Raw genomic sequence first — 17,582 nt, forward strand, 5'->3', positions numbered from 1 at the left:
TACACTAGCATTCACTGCCTGCTCTGATGAAGGCTGGCCCTGAAGTTGGTGATGTGGAGACAGGTTTAATGGTTGGATGTTTTCTAAAGGAAAGGCTGGTGTTGTCTGCTGTGGCAGCTGTGATGGTATCCCAGGATTCTCTGCCTGCTCTGATGAAGGCTGGCCCTGAAGTTGGTGATGTGGAGATGGGTTTAATGGTTGGATATTTTGTGATGAAGAGACTGGTGTTGACTGCTGTGGTAGCTGTGATGGTATCCCAGGATTCACTGCCTGCTCTGTTGCAGGCTGGCCCTGAAGTTGGTGATGTGTAGATAGGTCTAATGGTTGGATATTTTGTGAAGAAAAGACTGGTGTTGACTGCTGTGGCAGCTGTTGTGCACGTATCCCAGGATTCACTGCCTGCTCTGATGTGGAATGGCCCTGATATAGGTGATGTGGAGATGGGTTTAATGTTTGCATATTTTGTGTAGAATAGGTTGGTATGAACTCCTGAGGCAGCTGTTCACAGTCTTCTCTTTGAGGAATTCCATCACTTCTACGTCTCTGAAAAATAATAAAATATTGTGAGCTGGACATTACGACAACTACAGATCTAGCTAAGTCAATGCTGAATTTGGATCATCTAGATTAGGATCAAAGTACAATTTATTTGTATCTTCCAACACTCAGGATAGTATATTCAAAGTGTATTCAAGTCGATCACAGAACATAAAAACTTGTGCTTGTTTTTCTTCATTTGCAATGATTTCGATAAATAATATTGGTAATAATTGTGTAGTGATGCAAGTCATTGCAAATTGAGAAATGCCATGCAGGGAGGGTGCACACACAAACATTATGAATTGAATTTCATGATTGAGAAAATGCACATTATTCATTCACCAAATTTGTAAATTGGTGAATGTGTTTCAATCATGGGAATGATGAAAGTACATGGGCTTTGCAAGGGGCTGAGTGTTTCAGGGCCAAGATACAAAAATAAAATGTGTCATTGAAAACATGTTCTCTAATGCATTTGAAGCATATGCTTTTCAGTTAAATTTGGGAGAGTGACTGTATTACAAAATACATGATCTGATAAGTGTAAAAGGACCACAAGACAAAATAAAATATGCCATTGAAAATACAAAATGTTTTCATGCTCTTTGAAAAGAATTTGCATATGCTGCTGATAATGAAAGTTTCACAGCTGAGATTTTATTGCAAATTTCCACAGAACCAATGTACAAGTAAAGTGCATTGGTGTTCTCACACGCACTTTGAAGAAAATTTCTGTGTATGCTGTTCGTAATTTTAAGTTAAATATTTGAGGTTTTATTGTAAAATTCCACATGATATAATAATATCGAAAAATAAAATGTACTGCTGAAAACTCTGATCTCTCGGGCATTTACAATTGCAACATATGCTGCCACTGATTTTATTACATATTTGAGCAAAAATACTCAAACCCACACAGAACACTGTCTTGCTCTTCAAAACACTAACAACGTGAATACAAGTAGATGAGTAACTTTGTTCTTCATCTAATTCATTTTTGCATCATTCTCACCATTAAGTATCTACCTCTCATGACATATCTAGTTTTTCCAAATCTCATTAAGTCACAAACTCTAGTTTGCATCATTCAGTTTGTTTAATGGGCCAGTAATGCTAACTTTTGATAAGTTTTTTACCACTTTTGTTTTGAACATGAACCATAATTCCTTGTTCTACTCCCCAAAGCATGTTGATAAACACATTGTTCAGCTTGTCAACTCAGCTCATGTGTGTAAAACTGCATTGTTATTGTTGAAAAGTGATTTCTGTTTGAGACTAGAATTCAAATGTAAACAATTACAATGCATTTTAAACACCTAGATGCTAAGTTTACAAGCTAAATAATGGGTGTTTCAACATTCTTTGGGGAGTAGAATAAGAAGGTGTAATTGATATATATATATATAATAAAAAAAGAAAAAAATCACCAACAGTTAACATTTAAAAACACTCTTTCAGTTGTTAACTGCACTTTTTGGCAACAGGAACATACAGTAGCTTACCGAAAATCATAGATAACAAAAATAAAAATCAACGAAACCATGAATACAGAACATTTCATGTCAAATGCGCATCAAAATATACCCACTTTAAAGAGTGCCATACGCTCAGAAAGATAGGCACAATTGTTTATCTGCAACAGTGCCAAGAAAACAAGTTGCTGAGTCTCAGCTGATTGATCACAGTGAGTTCAGTCACGTGACAAATGTGTTTGGAACACACTGGATTACAGTTATATCATTTTTATTTTTCTGTATTTCAAGTATGATCAAATCAAATAATAAAGACATAAATAGCCCATGGCTTTCTATAGTAAACAAGTCATTGACAATGACATAGTCCCCACTTGTAAAAGGAGTATTAGTCTTGATGGGGCAGGGAAATGTGGTCATTAAGAAGTATCACTGGAGTGTATAAGTTCACATCTATGGGCACATAGGTTTATGTCATTTTTCCCAATTTATAACAAGAGGCATGTCTAAGTTATGGTTCTAAATCAGGAAAAAAGATCAGACCTCTAGCTGTGTTGGCCAGCCAAGAAATACATATGTGCATAATAAATGAGGTACGAGATGTGAAATCTTAAGGTCTAATATCCTATCAAAATTGAAGCGTATAGAACTTGTGGTTACTGAGTTATGCATATATATGTATAATCAAGGTCTAAGGTCATCAAGGTCACGTGACATTTTGAAAAAAAATTGTATTGCTAAGTTATCCCTATATACCAAAAATCAGACCTCTAGCTCTATTGGCTCGCTCAAAATTAGATATGTGCATAATTGATGAGGTACAGTATGTGGCGTCATAAGGTGTCCAATCATACCATATATGAAAGGTGTAGCACTTGTGGTTACTGAGTTATGGACAAATATGTATATTTGAGGTCAAAGGTCATTGAGGTCATGTGACATTTTATCAAAAAAGTGTATTGCTAAGTTATCCCTATATACCAAAAATCAGACCTCTAGCTCTATTGGCTCGCTAAAAATTAGATATGTGCATAATTAATGAGGTACAATATGTGGCGTCATAAGGTGTCCCATCATACCATATATGAAAGGTTTGGCACTTGTGGTTACTGAGTTGTGGACAAATATGTATATTTGAGGTCAAAGGTCACCGAGGTCACATGACATTTTGTCAAAAAAATTGTATTGCTAAGTTATCCCTATATACCAAAAATCAGACCTCTAGCTCTATTGGTTCGCTCAAAATTAGATATGCACATAATTAATGAGGTACAATATGTGGTGTCATAAAGTGTCCCATCATACCATACATGAAGGGTGTAGCACTTGTGGTTACTGAGTTATGGACAAATATGTATATTTGAGGTCAAAGGTCACCGAGGTCACGTGACATTTTGTCAAAAAAATTGTATTGCTAAGTTATCCCTATATACCAAAAATCAGACCTCTAGCTCGATTGGCTTGCTCAAAATTAGATATGCACATAATTAATGAGGTACAATATGTCATAAGCTGTCCCATCATACCATACATGAAGGGTGTAGCACTTGTGGTTACTGAGTTATGGACAAATATATATATATGAGGTCAAAGGTCACCAAGGTCACGTGACATTTTGTCAAAATATCTGAGATATCTGCGTGAACGGATGGACTCACGGATGGACTCACGGACGGACATGACCCAATCTATAAGCCCCCTGGACTTCATCCATGGGGACTAAAAACTGTGTCACTGCATCCTTTTTGCAATATGAATACGATGAGAAACTAAATTTTTATTTTTCTTGGCCTTATACATGGGAGTCTATGGACTGCCTTATACATGGGAGTCTATGGACTGCCTTATACATGGGAGTCTATGGAGGTGAAAACTAAAAAGTCCTCTAACACGGCCAAATTTGATCGCATTCTGAAACAAATCGACGTGCATCTGTATGGGGTAGGGTACTATCCTTGTGCAAAGTTTGAAAGAAATTGACCTGGGCATGTCTGAGATATCTGCGTGAACGGACGGACGCACGCACGCACGCACGCACACACGGACGGACATGACCAAACCTATATGTCCCCCCGGACGGTGTCCGTGGGGACTAATAATTACTACCTGTGAAAAATTTAGTCCAATACATTTAGCCAAGATTGAGAAATGACTTCACAAAGTTTGAAAACAGGCCTAAATCTACACAGTTTCCCACTCATGAACATGGCTGCCAATTTGTTAATTAGCCAGCCAAACATAAAGTTGCCAGCGTGTCTCCTGAGGCTGGTGTGGAATGTTCCATTATGAAAACCACACAGTTAGAGGGGACAGTATCTAAGCTTTAAAATGAGGGGTCACAATTGACAATGGGCCAAAAATTGTGGAAACGGCATCAAAAATAAGACTTTCGACACAAAATTTTACCAAAATTAACCTTTTGATCCAGTATCGTGGCCTGTAAATATAATGACCAACTATCATTTGTTCATTTAAAACTAATTTTTTGATGTTTGGAGTAAATGCAAAAATTTGGAGCCGCCCTGTTTTGAAATAAGTTTTAATAAAATATCATGGTTCCATGGCAACGTGTTTGCAGATATGCAAAAGTATATATAACTTTGTACAATTGGTCTCACTTAGTACTACATTTGCTGAAGATTTGTTGCAAATTGATCATAAAATGGCAAAGTTACAAGCATTTAACCAATTTTCTTTGTCTGAATCGGTGCCATTGTCTTTCCTATACAACAGTGGTTAACAATGACAAAGACCCTTCCAATTTATATAAAGGGCATTCTTCTTCTTTTTATGAGTTCTGTCCAGATACAACATTTCTGATGCTGTAAAAAACATGGTTTATGTATTGTTGTTTATGCTAAAAAATACCAATCTGAAAATTATTAACCATCATACTACCAGTAAAACGTTTAACTTTAGTGGTCCTTCTCTGAATGTACTAGAATCAGGTTAGTGAGCCAGTTGTTGTGTCTATTTACCTGGAAGTTGTGGTGCTCCATTTTACTTATCTTCCAATTGTTTTTCTCTTTTTCTTCTTTCTCATTGTCTCATTTGTCTGTCTCTTCTAAAAATCTGTCTGTTTGTTGTTGAATACCCCTTAAATAGAGCTGTAAATAAAATCATGTATAGTGTAAGCCAATATAAGTATAAATCCTGAATGATACTAGTTGATAGAAGATTATTTGTTCTAATGCCAATGTTAGAATGAGATTTGCAGAAATATGTCTTGTATCTAAAAATCGTACCAATGTCATAGACTTAAGTGGCATGGAGGACGTGTATGGCGCGTAATCAAGGCCAATATTCTAACTCCTAATTTTCAACTATACAACTCGACATTCAACATTTGTATAGTTGAAAATGGGGAGTTTGAATGTTGAATGTCGCTTTGTATAGTTGAAAATGGGAGTTTGAATGTTGAATGTCGCTTTGTATAGTTAAAGAGGAGTTTGAATGTTGAATGTCGCTTTGTATAGTTGAAAATGGGGAGTTTGAATGTTGAATGTCGCTTTGTATAGTTGAAAATGGGGAGTTTGAATGTTGAATGTCGCTTTGTATAGTTGAATGTTGAATGTCGCTTTGTATAGTTGAAAATGGGGAGTTTGAATGTTGAATGTCGCTTTGTATAGTTGAAAATGGGGAGTTTGAATGTTGAATTTCGCTTTGTATAGTTAAAGAGGAGTTTTGAATGTTGAATGTCGCTTTGTATAGTTGAAAATGGGGTTTGAATGTTGAATGTCGCTTTGTATAGTTGAAAATGGGGAGTTTGAATGTTGAATGTCGAGTTGTATAGTTGAAAATTGGGAGTTAGAATATTGGCCTTGATTACGCGCCATATACGTGGCTAATGAAGTGTTTTTCTATTATACTCATTCTTGCAAACCCCACCACCCTGCATATATACACAGATATGCAACCAGATAAGACATGCTTATCTATGCCTAGCCATGTCCACATTTAAGCATGTCTTATCTGTGGACATTGATATTCAAAATAGATGAATTTGCATAATTTAAGGATCAGTAAACATCCAAACAACTAGTGTCTATATTGACAAAAAATTGTTTTAACTAACACATGGTGATCTAGGATGTGTGATTAAACCATTTTCTGATCAGTGGTTATAAAGAAGATTTTTGACCTAATATGGGATTTCCAGCTAATTTGCATAATTTGATACTATCATTAAAACAAATAGTGACAATATCACTGTTCGCTCCCATATAGTTATCAAAACAAACCAACAATTGTATGAAACATGGACCTAAATACAGACAGACTGACATTCACAGACTGGCACAGAGTGATGACATTGACCCAAAGTGTGCCTTGGCCCATGGAGAGTGATAAAGATATAACAAAAAGCTGAATGTAATGATAAAATAGTTAAGTATAGGCCTACAGACACTGAGGGTGAATATGTTACAGCAATTTGATTAGTTTCTTTTTGTTTTCTACTTCTGTGATAATTTTTAAGACAATCAAACTGCAAGGCAGTTTTAATATGTATTGACAAACATGTTATCTTTTACAAGCACACAGCAAACTTTTCTTGATTTTTCATTTACAATATTTGACATAGACTGAAATACATAACATGCAACCAATATTTACATTTTGCCCATGCACCAGATACATGGAGAGATTTCAACATACAATGATTACTGGTAACTCAGAAACCCTATACCAGTCCGGGAAAAGTAAACATTGTTTTCTTCCAGAACAGCTGGTACATCCACATCTGGAGCAACTTACAAACTTAACCAATTACACAAGGATGATGACACAAGAGATAAAGTTAAGAAATTTAACTGTGGTGAACTTGACTATTCCTTTCAAATCCTTACCTAACTTGATTGACATCTTAAACTAAAATACACTGCATGGTTAATTGCACACAAAAATACATCAGGGGTGTACCATTTGATAAAAGGGGGTTGTCTGGAAGATTGATGAGGAACATCTTTTTTATCCGATACATTGTACATTCTTTTTTTCCCACTATCCCACCTTTTCTTTTTGACAAACCTTCTGTGGCTGATTTTTTTATTGACATTTGTTGGATTTTTTTCAAAATCTGCCAGGACCTCCCCCCCCCCCCCCCACCCCTCCATCACTCTTTAACATTGAAAAAAACTTTGAATATATTTGTTGGAAACCAAACCTGCTGAAATCACCTCAGCTATGTTTTCTCATTATTTTTTACCACATTTCAACACCAAATACAGTTTACCATTTCAAATGCTTACTGAATCACAACATTATCTTAAACATAGGGCCAATGTCCCTGAAGCTACTATAGACATGGATACAAAATTAAGTATTTCCTGACTGTATGAAATCATCTCACTAAGGTCATCCTAGGGACCTGTTAACCAAATATTAAAGCTGTCTGACCAGCGGTTTTGAAAAAACAAGCGACCCAATAGTCGACAGAGCTCTGCTGTGTTATGTACAGAGCAACTTTTAGTGACATATGTATTGATGAAGAAGGTTGAGATCTTTGATAGCTCATTTCAGGATGGCCTGACCTAAAAATGGCAAAATTAGCTGCAAAAATACAAAATTGATGATTTCATCATAATTATGTATAAAAATGTATACCAAATATCAAAGCTATCACATGAGTAACTTTTGAGAACCAATATTTTGACCAAAAAATGCAAAAATTGACCAAAAATACAAAAATTGAAGATTTCATCAAATTTCACTATATCACACTAGGAGAACCCCCCAGGAACCTGTATACCAAATATCAAAGGCATCAGACAAGTAGTTTTTGAGAAACACATTTTTTGACCAAAAATGGCAAAAATTGCACCAAAAATACAAAATTGCAGATTTCATCATATATTCTATATATCATATTTAGTTTATCTGTAGGAACCTGTATACCAAATATCAAAGCTGTCAGACAAGCGGTTTTGATGAAATAAATTTTTGACCAAAAATGACAAAAAAATTCCTTAAAAATACAGATTTGCATATTTCATCACAATTTGAACAAATCCAAGTTGGGTATCCCTAGGGACCGTAACCAAATATCAAAGCTGTCTGACCAGCGGTTATGAAGAAGAAGATTTTTTACCAAAAACGCTTTTTTGGCACTAATTTGCATATTTTCAACAATATCAAAAATCAAAAAAAGCACAATTATTTCAGGTCAGCCCAAAGTACTTACATGCTAATTTTTCATGTAATCTGCTCAGGTGTTATTGAGATTTTCAATTTTGACTGTTTTTACATTTTTTCATTAATTTGCATATTTTTGGCAATGACAACTTCATTTGAACAAAATCTCATCTACAGCCCATCATCCATGTACACACCAAATATCAAGATGAAATGTGCAGCGGTTTTGGAGTTTTTGATGTTGACGGACAGACATACAGACATACAGACATACATACATACAGACATTTCCCTAGCCTATAAGAATAGCTTCCATTGCCATATATACATATGGCTATGGGAGCTAATAAAACTTCTTGTTGTATACCCATTGTAAAATTCTTGTTTAAGATATTTGAGTGGCTCAACATCTTAACACACACACAACCATACACACACACACACATACATATATATAATATATATATTATATATATATATATATATATATATATATATATATATATATATATATATATATATATATATATACAAACATATTCGATGTGTTCTCATATTTATTGTGTATATATATATATATATATATATATATATATATATATATATATATATATATATATATATATATATATATATATATATATATATATATATATATATATATATATATATATATATATATATATATATATATATATATATATATATATATATATAGACATATAAAAATCTTATCCCAGATATCAGTCCTGGGTTTCAATCAGAGATGTTTACTACTACCGGTATGTAATGGTGAACATGTCTCACTCATTTATATAGCATAGGCAAAGTCAGTTGAGAATAGCAGACACTCCTACAAACCGAAAGGAAAAGATTCACGGATATCATGTTCCCTTCATTTTCATTGTCATTAACCCTGATGAATGTATGTTACAATAGCCACATATCTTGAAGGAAACTGTTGAAGGAAACTGATTTAATAAAGTGACAAAAGATTACTGTTGTCCAATAATTTGATGACACGAGCTTTGATCAAAATGTGTACATGACACCTGTATGTTTGGTCATTCAAATCAGCATTGGGCCTTTACTTGGTATTTGGATAAGGTAAAGCCTGATGGTCTTTGAACTCTAATCATTCAAGCAATGTGAATTTTTTATCTTCCTTTAATGTCAGAACATTAAAATGAACAAAATAAATGCAGTGTTTTTAAGGTGTGATAATTCCTTTCATGATTCCTTTCAACACCAGATGAAAATCTTTCAGATTTAAAATTGAATGAGGATGACAATGTCAATGGTATAAATGCTTTAAACTTTAAACAAAATAGAACCGGTTGTCTTCAAATTCCTGTGGAATGCATGGAACCGTCCCTTCCTACCTCCATTGGTCAACGGTCTGGTGTACACCACTGATACAACAACATCTGGTACAAACACAGGCCTGATGTGGACTGAGTAGTTTTAGTGTAGAGTGAGGCTAGGTTTCGACTTTGATGAGAACGTTGGAATGTAGCATAAGCATAAAATCAACACTATTAAAACTACCCAGTTCACATCATGCCTGTGTGTGTACTCCCCTGAAATGATCACAAGAATAGGAGACAGATTAATACTGACTACCTGACCATGAGCGTGTAGGTGAGCAAGCAATCAGGTGCAGTTGAATATGCACTATCACAACAAACTGATGATGTCATACGTGCCATAAACAAAGCACAGTTGTCCATTGTTGCTGTCACTACAAACAGGTGCTGCTAACTAAGGCTGTTCATGCAAAAGGTGTTTCGTGTGCATTTTTTCAGCGGGCGGGCAAATTTCAAAAATAATCAGTGGGCGAGGAGAGAAAAATCGATATTTACTGTGAGCGGGGAAGAAATTTCATTATTTTCAGTGGGCGGAGAGAAAACTGATAGTGGGTACCTGAAGGCAGGGAGGGGAAAGCCGTGGTTGATGACAGAACTTGAGGCAACAACTTAGAGGGGAGCAATAGATGTTCCAATAGATGTTCCATAGTATACTGCTAGCTGCTCACACTGTTTTGTGTTGATCTTGGTTGCCTAGTGGCATCTACGAATTTCAGTATGAAGTGGGAGAGGGCAGTGGGGAGCTGAAATTGTTGTTGGGAGTAGGGAGCAGGCAGACCATAGATACTGTAGGGCAGTGGGCATCAAAATTCAGTGGGAGGGCATATTTCGCGTGTATGCCAGTGGGATGGCAGTTACGAACAGCTCTACTTTCCCTTCCAATGATTGAGAAGGACTAATGTGCTTTGACCCTATGTCGAATTTTTACCACTTTCGATGCTTGCTAGGTGCATTTTTGGCGATGGTAAACAAAGTGTGTGGCAATGAAGTGACATCCCTTGGGTAAAGTTAGGCTGTATTGAATTTTTCAGCGCATATGTATAGTTAGGTTGAATTGTATTGAATTTTGCAGCGTATACTTTGTTATTTTCTGCAAATATTATCACCAACAACAACAATAATAACAACAACAACAAATTTACAGAGTCCAAATATATTTTTCTCCATTTTTTAGTATTTAATTCATCATCATCATGCATCATCAATATCATCGGAGACTGAGGGCCCTATTAGTGTTGTAATCACTCAACAAAGATTGTGAAATCAAACAGGAAATGAGAGAGTTCACAGGTTTCACCTTTTTGAAGGTGACATTTTTGATTTAGCACATTTATTAACGAAAAATGCCTCATTCCATTTTCAAAATTACGGATTGCATTACAAGTTTATCCAAGGTATGCAAGTTGTTCACCTCTCAAGACGAGAAAAACGGATGACAATTCCGAGACCTACCCACATCATGCATCGCCGTGCAATGGCTGCTGATAGATGTCTATGACTATAGTATCAGCAGTGTACAACTCCATTGGACGATGCCCAGCCTATGAGTGAGACGTGTTCACCATTATATAGTGGTAACCATCTCTGATTAAAACCCAGGACTGATATCTACGATAAGTTTTACAAGTTTACGTATTCCCAAACCAATAGATAAGACCACAGGTAGGGTGACCGGACGAGAGGCCCTCCTATTCCCTACAATGGGGCTGACACAAGTTTTCTGAGAGTGAATGCTCGAAATCGAAGGCATAAAGGGGGACCCAGGTAGTGATAAATTGTACAAATTCACCTTAAGTATGCAACAGTTGTGCACATTTATGTCTATGAACAAGGTAATGACGTGAAAATCTTGAAGTTTATGAACACATTTTGTCAACAAACGTCAGACGGGACGCCATCTTGGAAGTCGTCTACTCGCACGCGAATGGTCACTATGAGAGATCGCGTGAACGGAAACACTTGCATTTCACAGTGAATGTTGTGAAGACTAGGAAGTCAAGATGAGTGCAAAAATTTTCTAAAAAGTCTTTTTTCTTCCGAGAAACTGCTGACGAAATTTTTACTTTGAAACGGCTATGACTTTTGGCATCATTTTCCAGGAGGGAAGGAATGGCCATGCGGGCAAATTGTACCTTAGATATTTTTCTACTTGTTTTGTGCCCTAAAATAGCTCAGCTATGCAGCGCAAATTAGCGCCCACGGTTTTACCAAAGCAGGAAGTAAAGTTCGCAATAGTGCCGTACTTGAACAACGTGCTTTTTCACCGTGCGCACCTGTCTCTGACCAGAAACAATGGCTTGTATCCATGATACTGTAAACACAAAGGTCAGCGTGAGGACAATCTTCCATTTTCTTTCACTGGACTTATCTACCTATACAATATTCTCACAGAAATAATTTGGAAACTATCAATGCACCTTTCACCAGACTCATTATTGTACAGTTAGTCATCTTTGAGCCATTTTAACAATATTTGATCCGATTTTTGGTCATATTGTCTCATTATTCCTCATTACAATATTCTCAGGGAAAGAATTTGGAAACTTTGATTTTCAAGAGGCTGCCAAATTGTGATCATGCTAATTAGCCAAATTATTTTTTCAGATTTGGACTTTGTACCAACACTTTCAACAGGTGCCATCAAGATTTTGGCAAAAAAATTCAGTTTTAAAAATCGTCCGGTCACCCTACCACAGGCCCGGCTCCTGACTCAACCACGGTCCTGACTCAACGTAGGCGAACCGCCAAAACCGCCAAACAGTCAATGATTGCATCAGTGACGGTTTGGCGGTTTGCCAGCATTGTGTCGAGCCAGTGGATAAGACCATCTGTTAAGGAGATAAATGACGATAACATTTTAATTACCTGTGTACCAGAATGCTTACGATATGATGTATTGCTCAAGCGTTCGGTACCAGCTTTCCGCTTCGTTAATTGTCCTTCTTCTTGATGTCCTAAGGGGTCACATAAGGTCACAGTTCTGGAGTTCATCGCCCATGCTCTCAAGAAAATGCCCGAGCTGCCGGGCGTGGCGCTGTGGCCTCCGCGGCTAAAGGGCAGAAATGCCCCGAAATCTCAAATCTCGTCAATTCATAGAACTCGGTTATACGTCTCACTTTGATTAGTCTTTGCTATTACTTTTATGTCTTTATGTTTCAGAGTGCGTTTTTACTTGTTCTTTTCTGTATAACTTATGCAAATGATTTGCCATTTAAAATGTGTACCTTTTTTAAAGTTTTATTTTTATTTTTGGCACTTTTAATGTACTCTCTCATCTCCAAGGGGTCGTAGAAGTAATAAAGTTGTCGTCGTTGTTTTTGCTTTTCTTGTTGTTGTTGTTGTTGTTGTTATTGTTGTTGTTGTTGTTGTTGTTGTTGTTGTTGCTGCTGCTGCTGCTGTTACTACTATGTCAGTATTGTATTGTTTATAGGGGGTCTCTGCCGAAAACCCTTGACCTTGACAAGTGAAGATGAAAAAGTAGGATTAACTGTACACCAGGTTCTTGAGGGTCCGTGATTTAACGTATTACTTTAAGGTAGAATTTGGCTCTGGGATAGATACTCGGACTCTGAAATTTTAAATAATTTCTGTTATCCACAACTTGTGTTGGCTTATTTATGAGCTCTAGGACTATGTAAACTTTTCGCCGTCTATTTTTGTGGAAACTAGAAAATTGTCTTGTCTGGATGGTTTATTTAAGAGAGTGATGGCAGCAGTTTGAATTTGAATTATCGATGAATGTTAAGTAATTTGTTTTTCTTGTTCATAAGCCGTGTCTGTCAAATTTAAATCTCAAAGGACTCGGAATGGTGGTGGACTATGTCGGGGGAATATTTTGCTGCAGATCCGTAGCGCTGCCACTCCCTGACTTTGTATTGGGGAGTGGTCAGGGAGTCGCAGGGCTACGGATCCGCAGCAAGGGCATATTATCTCGTGATTTATTCGCCTTGTTGACGAAAAATATTTGCCACCGTGATGCCGATATATGTAGACATGAAATAAAGATGTACCACAGAGCTTACTGTTGTCTTCTTTGTTGTTATTCTGATATTGTTATCGATATACAATGTTGACGTCAGGATCCGTAAAGATATATCAGAGCATAGAATGAAAGTTTGTCATTATGTTGTCTGTTCTTCACCGTCAATACTGACCAATTGTCAAATTGTTGTGAAGGTCTGTATATGTCAGAAACGCGGAAATATGTTTTTCGAGTTTTAGCGTATCTCTATTCTACGTATGACGTGCATTACACGTGGATCCCATGACGTTTGAGCTGGATTAGCTGTAATTTTGATGCATTTTGCATTGTTTCTGCTCTGTTCGTGAAATACAGATTCTTGCTCTACTCCCCAAACCATCCTGTTGATATGCTCACTTTTCGAATGGACGATATATTTTAGTTCGGACAAGGATTTTGTTTTCAACAATAACATCGCATAATTCATACAATTCATCGTCTTCGGAAGTCAAATACTTGAAATTTCAACATATACTTGAACTTTAAGAGAAAGAACAAGTACGTGTTTATGAGAATTTGAAATTAAAAACAGACAAATTAAAAAGTATTTAAAAAATATGCCGCGAATTCAAATTTACTTTTGTTTGTTAATTTGGCTTTGTTTCGATACCGAACCCGAGAGTTTGCATGAACACATATCGTAAGTCACATAATATTTGAGGACTTTCAGATATTTTAATCCGGGGAGGGTCAAGACGTTAATTGATCGCCATGCACATCAAATTAAAGAAGTAATCTCTCTACTAAATTTAAGCACTCTCTTTGAATTTATTGATCACCCCCTCGAAATATTCGGACATTAACGCCAAGAATAAAATATATATTTCTGGTCTTTCGCATTTTACAAAAGTGATTCCGTGATGTGATGCCCATCCAGGTTGATGTATTCGATGATCTGTTTCTTTTCTTCCATTTTGTTCTTCACTTTAGATACTGCATCTTGATCTTCAAATACAGTCACGTACATTCAGTGTCGACGTCCTCACTTTTCGTTGTTTGGTCAGATAAGAGCCGACGTGTCGTTTTAATAGGTCAAGTTTTTAAGTTTATTACTGGAAACCTAGAAATTATATTTTGTATATCCACATTATTTAGAATTTGTATAAGTAAAATAGTATTTTCTTGACATTGGATTCACTAAACGTTTTTCGAAAATTTAAATGATGTAATCTTTCGATACTATTTTAGGTTATGTCTGATGCAAAGTGATCAAGTTTTCAGCACTATATCTGTCGTTCCCTTAAAAGGTATTAGGTTATGTGTAGCTGTATGTTACCCCTAAAACCGATCTGTTAATGCTGAACATCTGATAAATACCATAACCAGATCACCTATAAATTATCACCAAAGGAACTAGTTAAGTTGACACTAGAAAACAGAAAGTTGTATTAATTGCAGACCAAACAAGAGCAGCAGCTATGATTATATTTGTTTCGCTACACTCCAAGCTCTTTAACGTCCTTCAAATCATGACGTAGTAGCGAAAGGCACTTCTCTACTCTTTGCAAAATATTACATTTACATTCAAGGTGCTCTATTGAAGCTTTCTATCGGTAAGGGTCCTTCTGCAGATTAAAAGGTCGTTTCAAGGAGCAAAAAACATGATACATCTGTACATACACACAGAAAGCCAGAACTGATGCGTTGATCACTTTCACAGATATGCTGAGTTGGCTAATCGACTGTCTCTGGTGTCATTTCCGGTGTGTTCATGGCGTTTAATGGTTTCCTGTCGCATTGTTAACTTGTACAATCTGCTATTTTTCAACGTCTACAGACACGTCTCAGGCAAACCTGAATATATTTCATTTTAATTTAGTACAAGGACAGTGTATTGCAAGGCGCACATGTACATCAATTTATTTTGTGGTACTATATCTAATAAGACCGCATGACGGTAATTTCGTTTTGATTTTCAAGACCAGATCCATGCAGACATGCTTGAACCGATTTCAATGAAATTGGATATAAAAAGGACCATGCATATGAAATACATATGCATATTATTCTTGTGTTGCAATATTTTACAAAGTAGAAAGGCCCTGGCCCACTTCAATGTTGCTTGGCTTTCTTTAGGCATGCGCTGAATGTGTTCACCTTATGATTAACGACACTCTGCCAAATTATATTGCTCAAATATCGCGATTTTTTTACCATTTACGCGACAGTCTGCTAAACATTATTCCTTCAGTTTACTGTTTTTATTTTCTAAAGGATCAAACACTTTTGGCAAGTCTCATTATAGCAAAGGCAACAGGAACATTCCAATATGTTAAGAAACTTTGCCGCCAAAGAAGCACGTTTATCGTCCCCAGTAACACAGTAAGGGTGAATAGTTAAGACATATACACGCACGTGAAACAACAGTCAAGATTTCACAACTAAAGTACACATGGTTTGTGCAAAGGCTTTAAGAACGTACACATTAAACACGCCATTAAACTAAAAACCAGAAGAAATACAAATTGTCATATATAGCAAGAAACGTAACTAGAAACAATAACAGTAACAAAAACGAAAATGGATCATTTGAATGCTTCAGGTACAGTCATTACATCAAAATAAGCGACATCGAAAAGCTCTGATATTAAACGTGGCTCTTCTATTTTGCCGGTGGTGGGTTTAAGCATCACATCTCAGAGATAACCAATCTGATTAAAATCAGATGTAGAGCACAGCGACGTCTATACTTACGCGGTATTCTTGCCGAGAATGAATGCCGCATAAGTATAGACGTCGCTGTACAACATCTGATTTTAATCAGATTGAGAGAAAACATAACTCGCTTCATAGAGAGCTGAGATGACCCTGAAGTGTTCTGTACAATATCACAGCGGACTTGATATATAACAGTTTTGCTCGCTCCTAGTTCTCACAAACGCGAACAAAAGTTGCAGGTGGTGCCAGTCTTCCGTAAGGACAAATCACGAAAATAGCTTTTTCGGTGCAAAATGACGATGGTGAAAAATGGGAATAACCTGCACAAATATCGCTTAACTTTTTATGAAGCCTCTTTTTTCTCTCAATTTTGTTGACATAATTGATCAGAGCATATGCATATGCAAAAAATCAGAAACATGACAATATTCCGTGACAGGCATTGAGCCAGATCTTTACTGAAACCTTCAAAATATGTGAAAAGAAGGCTCATTTGTTGTTGAAAAATACATGGGACAGGGGTACTTTAGGACCCTCTAACTCAAAAAATAAGCAGGGAGTCCCCCTTTTTTCTGTTGATATTTGTTTGCACAACTGATCAGGAAAAAGTATGCAAAAATCAGAAAAATGACAATATTCCCTGACATGTTTTGAGCATGTCCTTTGCTGAAATTATCAAAATGAGAAAAAATTCCCATTTTGCAGTTGAAAAACATTGGGATCCTCTAACTCAAAAAGTAGCATCGGACCCCGGGTTTTTTTTTTTTCGGAATATTTTTGATATCATTGATCAGAGCACAACATTATGCAAAATTAAAATAAGTGAAAATACTTGGCGCTAAAAGTATGCCTCAAGGCTAGGCGGACTGTGGACGAAGGCCAGAAGCAGAGAATGGGGTCTTGGCTACGCAACTCTGGTGAAATGTATTTGCTTTGAGCCGCGCTCAATGCAACTCTCGTACACAGGTCCAGTAGGCATAATTTGCGATGATTTTTTCCTATAATTATCATAACAAATAATTATGAATATTAATAAATTATCAATATGAATGTTACAGAATATTAAAACTTTTTTTACACACAATGTCGTCTACTTTGTGTAAATGCTGTCTGGACACTCCATTATTTTGATAATTATGATTATGAATAAATTATGATTATGATTAATAAAGTCATATTTACACATTGTAATGTGCTTGTGTGAACAACCCTCTGGAAACCCTCATACAGTTTCACAATCTATGCCAAAATATACAAGTGACACCATTGCCCAGGTTCAGTCTACGGCGAGAGTTACCATTGCCCAGGTTCAGTCTACGGCGAGAGTTACTACACAGTGTATATAATAACACTGTGCAGTTCCTTATTCAGATCGGGTCGAATAAGGAACTA

At 36.3% G+C, this 17,582-nt stretch overlaps 1 protein-coding gene and 1 long non-coding RNA gene across 3 annotated transcripts in view; one reads left to right on the plus strand and one right to left on the minus strand.

Moving 5' to 3' along the window:
- Positions 1–17,582, plus strand: part of LOC139117343 (alkylglycerol monooxygenase-like) — a 307,539-nt gene that overhangs the window by 164,876 nt on the left and 125,081 nt on the right. The gene's annotated exons all lie outside the window — the stretch shown is intronic.
- Positions 329–17,582, minus strand: part of LOC139117349 (uncharacterized) — a 73,053-nt gene continuing 55,799 nt past the window's right edge. The window contains exons 2-3 of the long non-coding RNA XR_011548508.1: positions 4,991–5,119; positions 329–543 (exon numbers count right to left, since the gene is read on the minus strand). This is a non-coding gene — a long non-coding RNA (uncharacterized lncRNA). The remainder of the gene's footprint in view (positions 544–4,990; positions 5,120–17,582) is intronic.

Source organism: Ptychodera flava, chromosome 18 (genome assembly GCF_041260155.1).
Source record: "Ptychodera flava strain L36383 chromosome 18, AS_Pfla_20210202, whole genome shotgun sequence".
Lineage (NCBI taxonomy): Eukaryota > Metazoa > Hemichordata > Enteropneusta > Ptychoderidae > Ptychodera > Ptychodera flava.